The sequence below is a fragment of the Phalangium opilio genome, unplaced genomic scaffold, assembly GCF_054372755.1.
Source record: "Phalangium opilio isolate 3A_F unplaced genomic scaffold, DU_Popi_V2 ptg000105l_1, whole genome shotgun sequence".
In the NCBI taxonomy this organism is placed as follows: Eukaryota; Metazoa; Arthropoda; class Arachnida; order Opiliones; family Phalangiidae; genus Phalangium; species Phalangium opilio.
Window position 1 is genome coordinate 1,938,726 of NW_028324207.1, and position 21,625 is coordinate 1,960,350.

Consider the following 21,625-nt stretch of genomic DNA (forward strand, 5'->3'; position numbering starts at 1 on the left):
AACATTAACTATGTGGAATCGTGAAGCCACACAAAGCAGTCGTTGATTTTTGCCAAATTCTTAATTAATATCTTTTGTGTTAATTGTCGATGGCTAAGAATAGTTCTGTTCCAGATGTCAATACCGCATATTGGTAGTCCCTTTTTAACTGTCTGTTTTTGCAACTATCCTCACCCCGGCCGTTAAAAATCTCCCGATAACGACCTAAAAATGTCAGCTCCGTTAGCAATTATCCGCTTCTCATCGTCTAGTGCACCTGGGACAACTATATCGAAAGACCGTCCTGTCCTGTATGTCCTTCAATATCCCCAACAGAAAAACCGAAAATAGATGAAACTTAATGAAAAAAAAATTAATTAAACAAAAACTTCAAAAGATAAAAAAACGGGTGCAAAAAAGGAGTTAAAAGTTTTAATGAGGTACTTCATTGCCGCTTCAAATAAAAATCTATTGAATAGCAATTAAAAACAAACGAGTGATATTTAATTGGTAAATATATGTCTTGATTTGCTTATAAATCAAACTTATAAACGGGTACGGTTTTCAAAACCTACTTCCGCAATTAATGAAGCAAAATAATAATTGAAGTTTCATTTTTACTTACTCATGTATAATCTTAATTAATTAAAATAGTAAACAAAACACTTCATCGATTTAAAATTTGGACAAAAATTAAACCAAAACTTATAAAATGGTTACTGCTGTATAAGGATTTAATTATTTCAGGGATAGATTTAATTTTAGAAGTAGGAATGGAGAACGGTTAGTATTTACTTCAGTCCGGCTCATAGCCCAGTATAGAGCCCCTCCCTCCAACACGTAATGAAAATTTTAAATTATCTTTAAGTTATTGGCTCACTTAAACTACATTTTGATGACGTTGCTAACGGGGACGGCGAAAAATACGCAATTCCTTTCTACCTATGTCGCTATGGCCTACCTCTTCTTTCATACCCCCGGCCCAGAGAAGGGGGTTCGGGACTTTGACGCGCGCCCAGATTACTCTGTTCTCCATTCCTACTTCGAAAATTAAATCTATCCCTGATTATTTCTAAACATAATAAGCGACCAAATTAGCCAATTTGAGGAAAACTCAGTTTGACACCTTCTAATTAACAGCAGACTTATCAGAAACACCCTGTATATTTTCGTATTGAAAGGATCGTATAGATAACCTCTAGGACTTGCTCGTTTAAAATGTATTAGCGTTCTACAAAGAGTCATCGTAGATTCTTAACACAGAAAAAGAAATTAATTGAAGGAAAGGTTATTGGCGGCAAATTTCAAAGTTCGTTTTGTGTGATCCTCTTCTTTCTGTCTTTCTTCTCGCGTAAGTTCATCTCCGTTGGCTGAACACTCTATTCTTTCGAAAGCCTTATCTATAAAGGGAGAATGGATGAGATCTTTTAAAAATTAAATGAAGTCTTCAATCACTTTAGTTTCTTAGAGAAGGAAGACTCGGATTTGTAAAAAGAAAAAGTCCGCGGGAAAAATTGGTGACGCCCATATTCGTGTTTTACATAGCGGGTTGAAAGCCCGTCTTCATTATGAAACGGCTAGGATCTCCTAAAGACTATTACTAACCAGGAATCCTTGAAATAATGGTGAAGGAACGATAGGTTTACTCACTTTACTGGGGTTACTTTTCCGACGTCATAATGATGCGTTCAGTCGCACCTACCAATAAGATCGGTTATTAGCTTCGGTTTCTCTCACTGAACGCAGCGGCAACCACTAACATACAGTCTGGGAAATAGCATACTTCCTCTGCTTTATTAATTGCAAATCTATTGGAAAACTAAGGTCAATTTCTAAAATCCGTTTGTAATTTTTAACCGCCATGAATCGAGTTAACGATAATCCTTGTATTACGATGGATTAACTGTTTTGACGACGTCAGAAAAGCGCGTTCAATCGCGTGTACCAATAAGACCATTTACGTACAAATGCGCGTAATCCTTTATTCTCTCTCCGAACGCAACTGCAACCACTAAAATCAGTTTTAAGTTCTGAATCGCCAAGTCTTAAGTTAGCTCTTACGTGTCAAGTTACCATAATCGCAGATTCTAATCTAAGGCATTTAATTTACTGTTTATGTTGAAAAGTATACAGGGTGTTTCTGATAAGTCTAGCATAAATTAAGGGGATGTTCTTTGGGAAATCGATTTCGAGTCGAAATTGTAACTTCTATCTCCATTTTTGCCACAAGGGACACTGTTTTCAAGCTAAGATTGGAATCAGTATTTTACGGATGATCCCTTAAATTTAGTTAAGAAACTGAATGACAATTATTATTATTTCTAATTTAAATAACAAGTCCATCAAATCATAACTCGGAAAAATGTTACAGATCATTTTAGACTCAAAACCGCCCAAAGAACATCCCCCTTAATTTATGGCAAAAACACCGTGTATAGTACAAATTTTAACTTCAACGCAAATTGAGGTAACAGAAACCCTTCTTGATTGAGACATTTTCAAACCTTTATTACGACGAATCGTGTTATTACTATACATGTTAATACAGTGGTAAAGTTGCGCGGAGTTATACACAAAAAAGGACAGAAAGTAGCCCCGTCCATTAAACCTTTATTATTTTTTGTTATTTTCTTCTTTTATATCATAAAAAGAAACGGATAGTAGCTGAGAAATAACAAACATGGTTTCTCTTCTTTTTCTTAACAACAAATCTTAGGTCTATATTGAGACGGCAGTGCTTGACAATATCGGACCACGAAAAAATTGAAGACCCTAAAAAGCAAGATGAAAGAGAAGAGAAACTCTCATAGAGACAAAAAAATAGAGAAAAAACGAAATGGGAAAACCATATTATAAAAGAAAAAATTCTACAGGGCCGGTAGGCCCTTGTAGATATGACTTGATACTCTTTTGTAACGTTAAAGCAAAATTCACATGCTTTTACCAATTTTCCTATGGAGATTAACATGGGGTTTTTCGTGATATTTAGCCACCTCTCACTGAAAAACTAGAGCGAAGTTACTTTTCGAAATACTCTTAATTTAACAATTATGTATTCAAGGTGTGCTATCGGCTAGTTTAATTTAAATCAATTAACTCTAAGTATGTTAATTTTAGTTAATTCTGAAAGTACGTCAAAAATTACTTTTGGGTCAGACTGTCTAGCAGTAGACGCTGACAAATTACTTTACTATCTCATCCGAGCTTGAGCACCTTTATATGTATTTTCTAATTAACTGTAGCACCCTTAATAAGAAATAAGTCGTTAGCAGGTCGAATTTTCGTCTAGAAAAGTAATTCAGATAAATAATTACAGTTAACAGAGGTTTTTATATCATTTAAAGTAAGTTTTTGAACGTTCTTTACGGCCAAGGCTTAAGTTGTATTTTAGTTTGTCTATGTAATATAGTATTTATATAGTCTTTCCCCTTTCAAGATAAAAAAAAAGCTCATTTCCAGCTCTGTATTCCAAAAATACGCAGTCTGCTTCGTTTCCTGCTACAAACAAATATATGAGGTACTATACACAGGGTTTCATTATTTGTTAATCTCACTAAAATGCTACTAATTGTGAAGGTGTGTGATATATTTCCTTAAACTAAACCAATGTAGAGGAATTTCCATGTTTACATCAGCACAGATTCTCTCAACGTAACCACGTTGGTAACGGAGGGTTACGTATGAGGTATACTGGGTTTCATTATTTGTTAATGGTTTAGAAATCAACGGTAGTGTTTTCACCCTGTGAAGAATTCAACTTCAAAATATTACAGGAAAGATCACAAAATGTTCAATGTGTTTTCCCTACGGCAGTTAAAAGAGTGGTGTATAGGTTAGCGCAGTTCATTCAACATTCTCATTTGAGGACAGGTATACGGGGTTTCATTATTTGTTAATCTCACTAAAATGCTACTAATTGTGAAGGTGTGTGATATAATTCCTTAAAACTAAACCAATGTAGAGGACCAGATTATTAATTAAAACAACTTTGGTCCTATTGAATCAGTCATACTGTGATGTTACGTTATCATTTTATAAACTATTTGTTACCAACAGTGGATTGTTCAATTCATAAGTAACAGTGGTGCTGGTTAATCCAGAAGGACAGTGTCGTTATACAATTTAATTAGTCAAATAATTTTTATGTTTACATCACAGATTCTCTCAACGTAACCACGTTAGAAACGGAGGGTTACGTTGTTTGCTATTTCCACAGTCCACGTTGCCGTTTGTTTATTGGTTTAAATTGCTATGAATTGTATAGGTATTTGATTTAATTACTGGTATTCAAGCTAAACTATAGAATAACATCATTCATTAACATATTGTATAGATAATCTTTATGTTACCACAAACCTAGCACAGGATATGATAAAAATTGAACGCAATGTGTTGGAAATAATAAAAAAACTCCTCTAAACATTAGAGTTAAGGTGAATTATTTATTAAAAGTCATTTTATAAGCTTAATGAGCACTGACGACAAGTTAATTTCAACGTAATTAAGTGTAATTAACGTGAAATTAAACCCCGAATGTACATTTTTTTTGGATGAAAACTCAGATAACTCTTAAATGATGTCCTTGATTAAGATTGTATCTTACCAAGCCGTTGGTAAAGCCCATGTTTTCTCTTTCACACTTAAGCTAATTTAAATTATCTCCAAAGTACCTTAATAGGCGCGAAATTCAAAAGTTTAGGGTAAAATAAGAATCGAAAACTCCACTAAAAATTGCAATTAAGGTGAAGTATACATTTAAACTCATTTTATAGCTCAAATAACTTTTAAATAAACTGTGTAAACTACCCAAAAGTTTAGGGTACCATAATGATGAATATATGGCAAAAATATTAAACTGCACTAAACATTGCAATTAGGGTAAAAAATTCAAATAAATTTTAAGCTTAATCCACTCTCACGAACCACGCTCAAATTAAGATTAAAACATCACAAGTTTTTCGTACAGCCACAGTAGTTTCCTGTTTCACTTTCAAATTAATCTAAATGATCATTAAAATACATCAAAAGCGCATACATTAAAATTTTTAGGGTAATTGCAATTTAAAGTGTTAGAGTCACCAAAAATCGCTATTTTTAAAACTGAAAGGTTTTATTCCCATATGAAAGATCAAATCTTTCTGATTCAGAATATCTATTTACATAATGCATTATAATTTTTCTAATATTATTAAAACCCCGGCTTTCGGAGTCGCAGAATTTTATCAAACTATTTTGACAGTTAAATTTCGCGGTACTCCATATACCCCTGGTGACGTCACGATTCGAGCGCGCGTGAGCACACGGCACGCGCGACTCCGCAAGTCCTATTTTTTTATTGATAGGTGGTGATCGTATTTGACGCGCGCGCGATGTTTAAAAATTAGGCTTAGCTCTCGTAATGAAATCTGTCTCGCGCTGGTCAACCTCTTATGACGTCACCAGGGGTATATTTATAATTTATTCCGTCTTAATGAGGTATGTGAAATATCAATTTTCTTTTTCATATTACAAAATGAATAAATTTCTTTAAGACTTTTTACTTTGGATCTACTGTTATTATAACCCAATTGATGTTTTAAAACGAAAATTAGCCACTTTTCAAAAAACGTGGCACTAACACTTTAAGTTAAAATTTTATTGAAACTTTTATTATAAACTAAATCCACACAAGATAAACAAGATAAGCCGTTAAATTAAACTCAATCTATATCTATATAAATCAAAGTCCTGACTGACTGACTGACTGACTGACTGACAGACTGACAGATAATCAACGCCCAGCCCAAACCGCTTGCCCTAGAAGGCTGAAAATTTGCAGGAACGTTACTCATAAGTAGTAGGCGCGTACTAAGAAAGATTTTTGCAATCCGCCGCCATCTTAAAAAATGGCGCCCAGAAATGTAAAAACTCTTCTCTATGCAACAAAGTCCGCGCGTTTCAACCGATTTCACAGATATTTAGTACACGGGTTTCCTTTAACCTATAGACAGACTGAATGCTCTTTTGGGTTCGATTTGTTGCCATCTTTTTAAATGGCGGCCAAAAACTAAAAAACCCTTCTTTATGGAATAATGTCCGCGTGAAAAGTAATAAAAAATGTCCCGACGGGCTGACGGGCAACGCCGAGTGCCTTCGCTCCTAGGATGCTACAAAAATATTAGTCATCAGTAAAATCTACCCATTCTTTGTATCATTTTGGTGGTAGTTCTTATTACACGCGAGCGACGCCGCGGGTAACAGCTAGTCAAGTATAATTAATGTGAAAGATTCGTGTTTTGGGTAAATTCATGGATACCTTATAATTAAACTAAGAAATCTTTCACCCAGCCTCCATTTTCCTGTTTAATTCTTACGATTAATTAAATTGTCATTTAAAAACAAGCTCAATTTATAAGCTAAATCAATACTGCCAAACCACAATCCTTCATTAATTTCAACTCAATTAAGTATAATTAGGGTGAATTTAAACATAATATATACATATTTTGGATAAAAACTCGAATAACTTTAGATTAAACTTAATCAAGATTAATCTTTAAATTAAAATTAATCAGGATATACCTTTAATTTAAACTTAATCAAGATGAACCTTTATATTAAACTTAATCAAGATATACCTTTAAATTAAAATTAATCAAGATATACCTTTAAATTAAAATTAATCAGGATAAACCTTTAAATTAAACTTAATCAAGATATACCTTTAAATTAAACTTAATCAAGATATACCTTTAAATTGAACTTAATCAAGATATACCTTTTAAATTAAACTTAATCAAGATATACCTTTAAATTAAACTTAATCAAGATATACCTTTAAATTAAAATTAATCAAGATATACCTTTAAATTGAACTTAATCAAGATATACCTTTTAAATTAAACTTAATCAAGATATACCTTTTAAATTAAACTTAATCAAGATATACCTTTAAATTAAAATTAATCAAGATATACCTTTAAATTAAACTTAATCAAGATATACCTTTTAAATTAAACTTAATCAAGATATACCTTTAAATTAAACTTAATCAAGATATACCTTTAAATTAAAATTAATCAAGATATACCTTTAAATTGAACTTAATCAAGATATACCTTTAAATTAAACTTAATCAAGATATACCTTTAAATTGAACTTAATCAAGATATACCTTTTAAATTAAACTTAATCAAGATATACCTTTAAATTGAACTTAATCAAGATATACCTTTTAAATTAAACTTAATCAAGATATACCTTTAAATTAAACTTAATCAAGATATACCTTTTAAATTAAACTTAATCAAGATATACCTTTAAATTAAAATTAATCAAGATATACCTTTAAATTGAACTTAATCAAGATATACCTTTAAATTAAACTTAATCAAGATATACCTTTAAATTGAACTTAATCAAGATATACCTTTTAAATTAAACTTAATCAAGATATACCTTTAAATTAAACTTAATCAAGATATACCTTTAAATTAAACTTAATCAAGATATACCTTTAAATTGAACTTAATCAAGATATACCTTTTAAATTAAACTTAATCAAGATATACCTTTAAATTAAACTTAATCAAGATATACCTTTTAAATTAAACTTAATCAAGATATACCTTTAAATTGAACTTAATCAAGATATACCTTTAAATTGAACTTAATCAAGATATACCTTTAAATTGAACTTAATCAAGATATACCTTTTAAATTAAACTTAATCAAGATATACCTTTAAATTGAACTTAATCAAGATATACCTTTAAATTGAACTTAATCAAGATATACCTTTAAATTGAACTTAATCAAGATATACCTTTAAATTAAAATTAATCAAGATATACCTTTAAATTAAAATTAATCAAGATATACCTTTAAATTAAAATTAATCAAGATATACCTTTTAAATTAAACTTAATCAAGATATACCTTTTAAATTAAACTTAATCAAGATATACCTTTAAATTAAACTTAATCAAGATATACCTTTAAATTGAACTTAATCAAGATATACCTTTAAATTGAACTTAATCAAGATATACCTTTTAAATTAAACTTAATCAAGATATACCTTTTAAATTAAACTTAATCAAGATATACCTTTAAATTAAACTTAATCAAGATATACCTTTAAATTGAACTTAATCAAGATATACCTTTAAATTGAACTTAATCAAGATATACCTTTAAATTAAAATTAATCAAGATATACCTTTAAATTAAAATTAATCAAGATATACCTTTTAAATTAAACTTAATCAAGATATACCTTTTAAATTAAACTTAATCAAGATATACCTTTCAATTAAACTTAATCAAGATATACCTTTAAATTGAACTTAATCAAGATATACCTTTTAAATTGAACTTAATCAAGATATACCTTTTAAATTAAACTTAATCAAGATATACCTTTAAATTGAACTTAATCAAGATATACCTTTAAATTGAACTTAATCAAGATATACCTTTAAATTGAACTTAATCAAGATATACCTTTAAATTGAACTTAATCAAGATATACCTTTAAATTGAACTTAATCAAGATATACCTTTAAATTGAACTTAATCAAGATATACCTTTAAATTAAAATTAATCAAGATATACCTTTAAATTAAAATTAATCAAGATATACCTTTAAATTGAACTTAATCAAGATATACCTTTAAATTGAACTTAATCAAGATATACCTTTAAATTAAAATTAATCAAGATATACCTTTAAATTGAACTTAATCAAGATATACCTTTAAATTGAACTTAATCAAGATATACCTTTAAATTAAAATTAATCAAGATATACCTTTAAATTAAAATTAATCAAGATATACCTTTTAAATTAAACTTAATCAAGATATACCTTTTAAATTAAACTTAATCAAGATATACCTTTAAATTAAACTTAATCAAGATATACCTTTAAATTAAACTTAATCAAGATATACCTTTTAAATTAAAATTAATCAAGATATACCTTTTAAATTAAAATTAATCAAGATATACCTTTAAATTAAAATTAATCAAGATATACCTTTAAATTGAACTTAATCAAGATATACCTTTAAATTAAAATTAATCAAGATATACCTTTAAATTGAACTTAATCAAGATATACCTTTAAATTGAACTTAATCAAGATATACCTTTAAATTGAACTTAATCAAGATATACCTTTAAATTAAAATTAATCAAGATATACCTTTAAATTAAACTTAATCAAGATATACCTTTTAAATTAAACTTAATCAAGATATACCTTTTAAATTAAACTTAATCAAGATATACCTTTTAAATTAAACTTAATCAAGATATACCTTTAAATTAAACTTAATCAAGATATACCTTTAAATTAAAATTAATCAAGATATACCTTTAAATTAAAATTAATCAAGATATACCTTTAAATTGAACTTAATCAAGATATACCTTTAAATTGAACTTAATCAAGATATACCTTTAAATTGAACTTAATCAAGATATACCTTTAAATTGAACTTAATCAAGATATACCTTTAAATTGAACTTAATCAAGATATACCTTTAAATTGAACTTAATCAAGATATACCTTTAAATTAAAATTAATCAAGATATACCTTTAAATTGAACTTAATCAAGATATACCTTTAAATTGAACTTAATCAAGATATACCTTTAAATTGAACTTAATCAAGATATACCTTTAAATTGAACTTAATCAAGATATACCTTTAAATTGAACTTAATCAAGATATACCTTTAAATTGAACTTAATCAAGATATACCTTTAAATTAAACAATCAAGATATACCTTTAAATTAAACAATCAAGATATACCTTTAAATTAAACTTAATCGAGATAAACCTAAAAACTAAACTTAATCTAGGTAAACCTAAAAACTAAACTTAATCTAGGTAAACCTAAAAACTAAACTTAATCGAGGTAAACCTAAAAACTAAACTTAATCGAGATAAACCTAAAAACTAAACTTAATCGAGATAAACCTAAAAACAAAACTTAATCGAGATAGACCTTTAAACTAAATTTAATCGAGGTAAACCTTTAAACTTAAATAAAATTAAGGTGAAATTAACCCAAAACACCACTTTTTTGGTTAAATTCATGGATACCTTATTTAATTAAAATTAAAGGTATAGTCCCATTGGACCGAAACCGCTTTTTGGTTTTTTATGGAGAATATATTTAAATTTCCAGCCCAATGGCGGGTTTCTGCTCAATGGGAATTTATTTGAAAGAATTAGTTAATTAAATGTCTGTGAGGATTTCGAATCACCGCAGCAGCATGGTAAAATATCAGGCTTTTAATTCAGAGGCTCGGGTTCAAACCCAGAGAAGGAAATTGTAAGTTTGGTTAGGTTTGGTTAGGTTAGGTTAGGTCAGGTTCGGTTAGGTTAGGTGAGGTTATTATCCTATTAATTAGTTGCCACCTTTTCCTAAATATTCTCCTAATAGTTAGCTGCCACCTTTTCCAAAACATTCTCCTACTAATTAGCTGCCACCTTTTCCAAAATATTCTCCTAATAGTTAGCTGCCACCTTTTCCAAAACATTCTCCTACTAATTAGCTGCCACCTTTTCCAAAATATTCTCCTAATAGTTAGCTGCCACCTTTTCCTAAACATTCTCCTACTAATTAACTGCCACCTTTTCCAAAATATTCTCCTAATAGTTAGCTGCCACCTTTTCCAAAACAATGCAATTCTCTCCATTATCAATCACTCTCAAAATTAAATTTTGCATTTCAAACATCAATATATATATACAACGAAAACTGTAGGGTAAAAAAATTCCTTAAAAAAGGTGAAAACGTTTGCTTTTTAAATTTTAATATATATTTTCCCAAAACCGCACATTTGGGCTGTTTTCGGTTGAATGGGAAACGCGTTCGGTTGAATGGGAAACGCGTTCGGTCGAATGGGATTCGGTCGAATGGGACACAAGGAAATTAAAACTACACTTATCTTTCACCCAGTCTCAATTTTACTTTTTAATCTTTACAATTAAATGAGCACTCAAGTCCATATTTACACCCATTTCAAGTCCATATTTACACCCATTTCAAGTCCATATTTACCCCCATTTCAAATCCATATTTACCCCCATTTCAAATCCATATTTACCCCCATTTCAAGTCCATATTTACCCCCATTTCAAGTCCATATTTACCCCCATTTCAAGTCCATATTTACCCCCATTTCAAGTCCATATTTACCCCCATTTCAAGTCCATATTTACCCCCATTTCAAGTCCATATTTACCCCCATTTCAAGTCCATATTTAGCCCCCATTTCAAGTCCATATTTAGCCCCCATTTCAAGTCCATATTTAGCCCCCATTTCAAGTCCATATTTAGCCCCCATTTCAAGTCCATATTTAGCCCCCATTTCAAGTCCATATTTAGCCCCCATTTCAAGTCCATATTTAGCCCCCATTTCAAGTCCATATTTAGCCCCATTTCAAGTCCATATTTACCCCCATTTCAAGTCCATATTTACCCATATTTCATGTCCCAAATTAAAACCCCTATTAATCTCATATCAAACCCCTGTTCACCCCATTTCAGGACCATACGCCTGATTTACAGGAATATTTATAGTCGTGTTCAGTGGGACTTCACTACCTTTCCTATTGTGTATGTACACGTTGAAGGCTTTCTTATTATATCAATCCTGAATGAACACGATTATAAGTTAATGCCGTTAAAATTATCCAAATGAACTCTTTTGGGCAACAACTAATGGAGTCAGATTGGTTTTAATAATGAGCATGTTTTACTTTTTAAAACATCACTTAAAAACCTTTCTGAGTTTTGTATGCACAATTTTTTAAAAATACATGCTTTCAATTATTGCTTATTGGAAAATATTTCATGGCATAAAAATTTTATTTTTATTTTACAAACCGAGATTAATATTAGGTCATTACTAAACAACGCGGGCCTTTTCCAAAAAATCGTTTATTTTTCAAGGTCCTTCAACTAATAACGTTGAAAATATTGCTTGTTTTATAGGTCGGGTTAGGTAAGGCATATGTTAGTTAGGTTACGTTTCATTGAGACACAAATTTCAAGCATTGTGCCTCTTATTTATCCTATAAATGCTGTAAATTTAATAAAAAAAAGTTCAATAATAACAAACGTTTTATCGTTGACAGCGTTTAAAAATAAAAATATTTGCTTTTAATAATATAGGCAGTATATTACGTTAGAAAATTATTTTTGGGAACTCATTCTATGTTCAAACTTCGTTTAAGTTCGTTACAGGGTTACCTAATTTGACTTAAAAATTACAATAAGCGAATCGCTTTATAACGGTGCATTTCTGCGATTTAAAAATATTTCATTCTTCTAAACTATAAATTTTGCTTAATGTTTTACAAAATAGATGGGATTATTGCTCATTTTACATAACCACTCAAGTTAATCAGATGTTAACGGGCGTAGATAGAATTATAAATTAAGCCAAGATGTTTGTCCCATTAGACCAAATCCAAAACCGCCAAATTGCGGTAGTTTTCAGCCGAATGGTAATTCGGTCGTAAGGCAGGCAAGCGGTTAATTACCATAGTACAATTAACTTGAAATGGGTCAATAGGGCCTTAAAACGGGGGAAATAGGGTCTTTAAATGGGTAAACAGGGACTTGAAATGGTGTATTAACGGGTTTGTTTTACACTATAAACGTGGTGCTAAATATGGAAAGAATAAATATTTAACAACTATTTCACAGTTTTTCACTTCACTTGGTTTAATAAAAGCGTACTTTTTCCCTACTTTTAACACCATTAAATTAATTAATATTAGAAGTTCAACAGATTGCCTAAAAAAGATGTTAAAAACCACTGTAAATGGTGCATAAATGCCTAATATTTCCTCAATACTTGCAAATAATATTAGAAAATGGCGTGAATTGATCATAAAAATGGGGTTGAAGTACACCCTAAATGATGTCTTTTTTTGCCACAGGAAAAAACAGCATAAATGGCGTTTGAATGCACCGTTATATTTTAGAGTGCAATGGTATGACGGTAAAGCAAACATAATTATTCAAAATTTAATTACATTAAGACTGAAGAGACAGATATTATAAGAAAACGTCTTGGTTTGGACCAAGGCCGAAAAAACAAACGATATGTTTGAGGTTTATCAATTGACTGAAGTTTCAGATATTGAAATTTTTTTCTAGTTATTTCTATCCACTCAATCCTTAATCACTATTTAATTCAATCAACTGATTTTACTGTTAATCGATCTAGTCCCTCTAAATTAATTGAAAAAATTACATATCTACGCTTTTTCAAGAACAATTACATTTTCCGAAAACATTTTATTATGAAATTAATTATTTTGAAGGGATTTCGTGTCGATGCACACTAACTTGTAAGCACCTTGACGGACAATGTTTTAATTGTTGCTGGCTTGACAAATTTTCAAGTTTGCACCAAAAGAAGTTTAAATCTGTTTTAAGTTGTTGATAAGACTGTCGTTTACAGTGAATGTCGTCTACTTAAGACAAAGCAACAAAGTTTATCCTGTGTGATAAAGGGTAAAGATCACATAAACAGAAATACTTCTCAGTACCACTACCAATGACTTGTTATATTCATTTCCCGCGGAAATAATATGGTTAAACACATCATTTATTACTAGTTATGCCAAGAAGGTCACATTTAACTTCGAAACCCCTTCCCTTCCTCTATTTTCCCAATATATGGCGTTTTATAATAACCAGTGGTTCCAGTGTATGGGTCATCTGAGCCGTCGCAACACACTCAGCCAATATATCGAAACCTTTTCACATTAGTAAACGGTACATGACACTCCGGACTAGCCCACCAACCTTATTAACCCAACAATATAAAACATTCGTGAATATGAATGATTATGGTTATGGCTTGACACTCGCTAGCGCCCGAACGACCGATCACTCAGTGTAATCGGTGTACATTTGTAAGTGAGTGGACCATTTTGGAAATTACATACAGAGAAACTAAAACACAGGTGTGATCCCGCCATTGGGGGGTTTTCTCTCATTCTCTCGCTCGCTTAGAAACACCGCTATAGGCAGTGCTAGTTGACTAGCCTCCTGCCCGTAGTGAACTTTGGCACCGTCTGGCGATGACCCTTGGTGCGAGGGAGAATACACCCCAATGGTGGCCTCGCCACTGTGTTTTCCGAAATGATCTTTACGCTTGCTAAAATGATTACGCGTAATACGAAACCGGTGTAAAAGTAGCGCCAACAATGTAGAAAGGGGTGGTGACGTTTCAAATGAAGACTGAGTTATGACCAAGAAATTCTAAAGTACGGAAATGGAAGTTCCAGTGCTACTTTACCTTCATAGAGGCGACAATAGAAATGTAGCATTTCGATATACGAAATTAAATGTATAAATTCGCGCAACACCCTGGTTTGGCATCTATTAAATATTTACATTTTCCATTCGAGTTATACCAAAGTTCGCTTGCTCTTTTTAGACATCCAGTAAAACATTTCAAATATTCAATACTGATCCCTCAACACGTACTCCCTTCAAAATAATTAATTTCATAATAAAATGTTTTCGGAAAATGTTATTGTTCTTGAAAAAGCGTAGATATGTAATTTTTTCAATTAATTTAGAGGGACTAGATCGATTAACAGTAAAATCAGTTGATTGAATTAAATAGTGATTAAGGATTGAGTGGATAGAAATAACTAGAAAAAAATTTCAATATCTGAAACTTCAGTCAATTGATAAACCTCAAACATATCGTTTGTTTTTTCGGCCTTGGTCCAAACCAAGACGTTTTCTTATAATATATAATATTGAATTGGTGGAACATTTTATATCCCATCTTGACAGAAAAATATCTTCTATGTACCAAAAACAAATAGAAATAACACTGTTGAAAGTGTAGAGCTAGGTATGTACACTGGGTTGGTTAATGAAAGCCTGTATTTAAAGGAAAAGATCCCGTTTCTACACATTATACCTTAAAAGAACGTTTTCTAAATATAAAAGGAAAAATATTATAAAAAGTAAACGATCTTTTATTACAAAATGTTTAGCATTTAATTAGTCTTTAAAACGAGGACTACTGTCACATCTTTGGTTTAGTGGCATCTGCTAGCCAGAACATCTTACCCCTACACTACCTGTACCTCTCTCAGCTTGTTAAAATTGAACCAATCCCGTAGGAGTAAAAGGTTCGATTTAGCAGACGCCACTAAACAATTGGCGGGTGGCGTCTGCTAAATCGAACTTCTTACCCCTACCCTACCTTTACCTCTCTCAGCTTGGTAGAATTCAACCTATCCAGTAGGGGTAAGAGGTTCGATTTAGCAGACGCCATACTAAACCATTGGCGGGTAGCGCAGTTGTCCTCGTTTTTAAAGATTAATTGAATGCTAATTATTTTGTAATAAGAGATGATAATTTTATATTTTATTTGCGACCTACACCAACCTCCTTGATCTCTTTATTATTCACTACTAGCTTCCTTGCAAAGTAAACCAATCATCTACCACAGACCAAAATATAATTTAAACGAACCAATTGACAACGTACGCTGTTTAGATTGTGTCTAGAGACAGTTCACGCTCTGAAATTACGTATAGTTTTTCTCAAATACCGTGAATGTCTCTCCGGGGGAAACGTTAGATGGAAACTGTTACTTTATTTGCACTGCTCAAACGCTTTCGAAATTCTATTGTGTGCTTTGGTATAACTGAATCATAAGCTCATAAGATATCTTCCATAAGTTTGTCACTGGTTACTGAGAGCTTGTCAGCGTGAAATGACGTAGGTGAAGCGTCATAGATTCCTGTAAAGTTACGCCTGGTGAGGCGCTGTTAAAGCTTAGTTCATCAGACTAAAAAGGAAGATGGACTGCCAAACCGAGTGTAGTCAATTCTCGCTTGTCGTTCTCGAACTAGCTCGAGCTGTAAGTCTCTAACATTACGAAGTATAGGTAGTGTCATACTTATGGAACGTATCTTAAAAACTTATGCTGAATGTATTGCATTTAATATAATAGTGCAACATTTCCAGCGGCTACTTTTATGTAGACTTCCTGATTTTACGAGCTATTCAATTGTGCAAATAATTGAATAAATATACGCTGAATGTGTCAAAGTAAGTCCACTTTATACTATTTACAATATAGCCTAAAAGCATTTCCAGAATGTTTGCGCTATGTTAGCATCTTAAACAACTTCCGCAAATAGTATTGGGAAATTATAGAGGTGGCACAGAGAAGTCTTATTGTGGCACGTTGATATTTATATATGTGTGGGAGGAACTTGTGTCATGTCCCTTAATCGACGTAAACAATGCGCAAGCCCTTTTTAACTGTTGTCCATCCAATCAAATCACTTGTTCGTAATACCAAAAACGGATTTATGCAAGAAGAACGTTGAACGTTCCCTACCCACCCTCGACTACTTTGCATGTTTTGATGGGAGTGGCTTATAATTTCAAAACTTGCGCTCGCCATCTATCGGCCTTATTCTCTTATATTTTGGACTTTAAAGGGACTGTAAGAAGGCATCGGCGGGTGGGTAAAAATTATTTGAAATACGTCAGAGGCACGTGACCAAGGAGGGGCGTGGTTCAAAGAACCTTAAATCATGGAATTGGCGCTGCAATCTCGCAAAAAAACAAGGACTAGATGTCCAGTTCCACTCCATGAGGAGTCTTTGTATCTTGGCATCACGTGATGTTTGTGACGTATTTCAAATAATTTTTACCCACCCGCCGATGCCTTCTTTGCAGTCCCTTTAAATGTATATACTGCCTTAGTAAAGTAAATAATAACAAGACGGCCCAAGGGCTCGTAATAGTAGCCATATCGTACGAGTGAATAGCCCCTCTATACCCTACCCCTAATGAGTGGATAACCCCTCTATACCTTACCCTAATGAGTGAATAGCGCTATCTTTTTCTATGCTTAATTGATTTACCGTGCATAAAATCAGAGTGAATAGCCCCTCGATTCCCTACTCTAAACAGTGATTAAGTTATAACTGTATAAATTTACTTATGCTGTAATTCTAATATTCCGGCGAATCGAAGAACAGATAGTTTTTAGTGATAATCACCTCGATGAGTTTACAACATAGACTTATGCCGATGCACACTTATCGCATCTTATAAATTTCTAACAAGGACTTATGCCCAGAAACTTTTGAAAGAGAAAGTTTAGTTATAGTGATTACGCATTTTAGTGATTATCCCCTCGAATTACCTTTAGCAATGCTAAAATAATCAAACGCATAACGCTCATTTAACACTATGTTAGCTCTATCTAAACCCACATTTGAATTAACCGCCAAAACGTTCCAGTCAAACATAACATAGAATCATAGATGACGATAGCTACCGAACGAGAACGAAACACATGAGGAGCGCGGTAGGAAACGGGGAAAATCGTTATCTATTTAATTAACACATAAATAAAAAGAAAATAAATGTAAAAACCCCAAACATACAAATTCATAAGTATCCGACCCCACAGATTAAGAGGTACCCCACCCCACATCACCCCGACATTTTAGAGATAAAAATAAATAATAAAAAACTCGGGGTTTCTATCAAGTCTCTATGGTTTAGTGGTTAGAATGTTTGCCTACTACACCATCGACCCGGGTTCGATTCCCGGGTCTGACCTGAAAAAATTTTAATTAAAATTAAATCTCTAACCGAGCCCAGTTACCCCTATGGGTGGGTTGTGGTAATATAAAGTTCCTTTTAAGCTAAAATCTGACGATAACGAAAGCGAAAACTCCGGCCACGACTACTACTAGTACTACTACTACTACTACTACTACTACTACTACTACTATTACTACTACGGCTCGGGTCAAACTAAGAGCCTATCGTATACTACGATATGGCTAAAAATAGCTTGTAAATGTACTACAATAGTAATTTTAGTACAAAGAAAATAAAACCAGATACTTAAACAAAAAGAAACATTTAAAGAAACATAATTATATATATTTTTAACTTTCAAAATTAATTCCACTAAATCGGGAGTTATATCGCATTCTTGTCCACTTTGCTTTTTTGCCACTGGCGCAATTTCGAAAAGAAAAAGATTTAAAATTGTTTAACCTCGAAAATACAGATAAGAATGGCATTTTCGACCACTAGAAGTCGCTATATACATAGTTTGTGGGTGGAGTCAAAATATAAGCAGACGAATTTTCTCAATAAAGTATGCGAGGATGGTACCAGAGGCTAAAGCTATGATCCGACGTTAAATATTTTCATTAAAAATCAAGGAAAAATGTAAATGAAAAATGTTTCATATTAAATTTGCCTAACATAATGCAGGGTGTTTCTGATAAGTCTGCCATACATTAAGGAGTCTGTTGTTCTTTGGGCCTAACTTGGTGGAAATTGTCAAAGAACATGGGTTCTACAATAGTCCACGTGTATTACAATTTCCATGTTATAGGGGTCAATCTAAGTATTGGCAGCCCATATTTCCGTAACTCAATGTTGCGTTCCCCATGCTCTTTGATGCACTACCACTCTTATCACAACACATTGTGTAATATACTTCCCAGGGTAATGTTATGAGCCTCTTATTTTGTCGTTGCAATGACGGATTTAGAAATGTATACCACTTACGCCTTGTTCGTGAAAGAACAGTTAGTATTTGAACAAAGGCGTCATTTTAAAAGAATGCAGGGGGTTTATTTTTGACAACCATCCGGGCAGCGCGTCTTCATCTTCCATAACTCGGTTCGCGTAAATTTTCTCGTATGATGTATTTTAAGCTCTCGGTGGGTGACAGAGGATAGATGTAATGAAAATAAAAAGGTATTCTTTGTTTCCCAATTTTGAAAGACGGGATCTCGCGTGTAGCGCGTTAAATATATAAGCGACAGCGCGAACTCTCTCTTTTGGCGCCTTTTGTACGGACGGCCATGTCTTTGCCTAATTACGTTCCAAAAGACAAATCTTCACACTCCATCTTTTCATTCGAGAATTCCTCGTTTTTTCTTCTTCGTCGTCGAGTATTACTAAACTTATTTAGAGTTCTGTTCGGTTTAAATGCACTTTTACAAAGCCAAAACTCAAGTTAGTTATGTGTTAAAATATCCATGTTATACAGGGTGATCGTGATAAGTCTGCCCAGCTTAAGTGTACTATTAAATGGGTAGAAGTGTGCGTACTCTGATAAAGTAATGCTAATTACTCCACATGTCTGACAATTTCTTTGCTTTTTGGGTCAATCAATGTTTGGGAGCCCATATCTCCATAACTAAACGTTGTAGACCTCCCCATGTTCTTTTTGACACTTTACACTCAGTTTAACCAAGAAGTGATATCTAGTTTATTAGGGAGAAGATATAAATTCGCCACAATTCCAGCTCTATATCCAGTCCAAACGTAGGTCCGGAGTTAATCCCCGCCTCTAAGTTACAACCAGCATTTCATTGGTTCTTGAAAACTCACGTCAGCCCGACGCGAATGACGAAAATTGTGTATTTTCTGACTGAGGAGAGGCGAAATAGCCCGGCCTCCTTTTACGTTCCCCCTTGTATTTTGAAAGGGGGACTGGGACTATGGCGTGCGAATTTTAAGGCATCTTATGCCTTCACCCTAGTAAACTAGATATCGCTTCTTGGTAAAGCTAATTACTTCATAATGTGCGACTGTTTCAGGGGCCAATCAATGTTTGGGATCCCATATCTCCATAACTAAACGTTTTAGACCCCCCACCCATGTTCTTTTTGACGCGTTACACTCAGTTTGACCCAAAGAACACACCCTTTCATTTATGGCAGACTTACCAGGGACACGGTCCTGTACGAGGATATTGATGAAATTGCAAAGAATTTATCGTAAATGAGATTTTACAAGGCTGATCTAATTTTGACTCATGGCAACTTTAGAATTTTATTATTTCCACTGGTCGAATTGCCTTCCCACTTTTATAGAAAACACAAACACACACGCACGCTTTTCGAGCAGCAATATATTACAAGTTTAAAACGTTCCGAAGAAAAGCGCTGAAAGCCAAAATAATCCTCTACGCGCGTCTTATTTTTCTTTAACACAAGTATATTTGTGTTCAAAGAAAAAGAAGACACCATTGCGAGGAAAAGAATTCGCGTCAAAAGGGGTTTAGTTCGGATTAAAGTGGAACGAACTTCTTTTTCTTTTTGTTATATTTTTATTTCGATAGTCAAGACGCCTTTGCTTCGTTTATTACAACGACAGCGAATAAATTAGTTTTCTTCGGTTGTAAATAAAAAGTCTTTGAGACTGAATTCGTTCGAGTCTCCCGTATGTTTTTTCCGGGTTTTCTTTTCATTTCATTTCAGAATTAAATTGAGAACAATTCAGTTTATCGTATACTCGCTTGGTTAGTTTTTATGACAAATACTCCAGAGCAAGCTGCTACAATCAATAACCTACTGGCTCGAGTAACTGATAAATATGGTGTAACTGAAAAAGTCTATATATTCTTTGTAATGCCCTCAATGATACTTCTAAATATTGTCGTCACCCGAAGCGTAACCTCCCACATCACGTAGTATCGTCCAAGGATTATCTTTTTTAACAAGTTTCTTAGCCATTTTTTTTCTTGAAACTATAATTATAATATGCTAGTTGTGGCTTGTTCAGCTTGTTCGAATGTACCCAAAACGTCACTGCAGACGTCGCGGGTAGAGTAGGGCCGTCGTGATTCGCGAGAGGGGCGTCACGTGGTAGAGTCGCGCCGTCGTGATTCGCGAAGGGGAAGTCACGTGGTAGAGTCGCGCCGTCGTGATTCGCGAAGGGGAAGTCACGTGGTAGAGTCGCGCCGTCGTGATTCGCGAAGGGGAAGCCACGTGGTAGAGTCGCGTCGTCGTGATTCGCGAGAGGGAAGTCACGTGGTAGAGTCGCGCCGTCGTGATTCGCGAAGGGGAAGTCACGTGGTAGAGTCGCGCCGTCGTGATTCGCGAAGGGGAAGCCACGTGGTAGAGTCGCGTCGTCGTGATTCGCGAGAGGGAAGTCACGTGGTAGAGTCGCGCTGTTGTGATTCGCGAGAGGGATGTCTCGTGGTAATAAACGTCATATTTGACGCGTCTAGAAGCACATCCCCTATTATACAAACACGTATTAGATTGTGGTTAATTATTTGGGAATTTAGGCCCATTCTCAAATTCGATCCCATGTGCGAATCTCTAACTTGATTTTATCTATAGTTAGAAAGCTATTGATCACGTGATAATCTTACTCTTTATCCTTTTGTAAACAGTGTAGTCGGTTTTGTCCCCATTCAAGTCTCTGTCTCTAAGTACTTCGTACCAATGATTTATAATTTATAACTTATATCCCCGAGGTCTAATTATAAACAAAATATACGGTTTTCCCTCTCCCTGTGTTTATAGTCTTAATTACTGTAATTTGGAAATCTTCCTTTTAACCAATAAATTTACTCTGAACTTTTATGGTATGGCCTCACTAAGTTAACAGTCTTTATGGGGCACCTTGTGACATATTGTTAATGTTAAAAATAAGCCCTAAAACCCTGGTTACTTTATCCTTATTTAGAAGGTCCAGATTTACCTAGTAATTTAAAGTTTTAGTTTTAGCATAACCCGATAATATTCTCCATAAGCATATGAGTGCTAATAAGATCCGTTTAAAGACCTGAGGACGTATCAATAATCATTTT

General features: G+C 33.1%; 1 protein-coding gene and 1 long non-coding RNA gene across 6 annotated transcripts in view; one reads left to right on the plus strand and one right to left on the minus strand.

Annotated features, from left to right (window-relative positions):
- The window catches only part of LOC149625180 (lachesin-like), a 164,973-nt gene that overhangs the window by 132,852 nt on the left and 10,496 nt on the right, over positions 1–21,625 (minus strand). The window lies entirely within an intron of this gene.
- LOC149625182 (uncharacterized) lies at positions 2,847–4,406 on the plus strand. 3 transcript variants are annotated; one of them, XR_016374569.1, is made up of 5 exons: positions 2,847–3,322; positions 3,416–3,496; positions 3,556–3,664; positions 3,753–4,243; positions 4,313–4,406. It is a non-coding gene; the product is annotated as an uncharacterized LOC149625182 (long non-coding RNA). The 3 variants fall into 3 exon arrangements; XR_016374568.1 differs by having other exon boundaries at positions 3,730–4,406; XR_016374567.1 differs by having other exon boundaries at positions 3,753–4,406.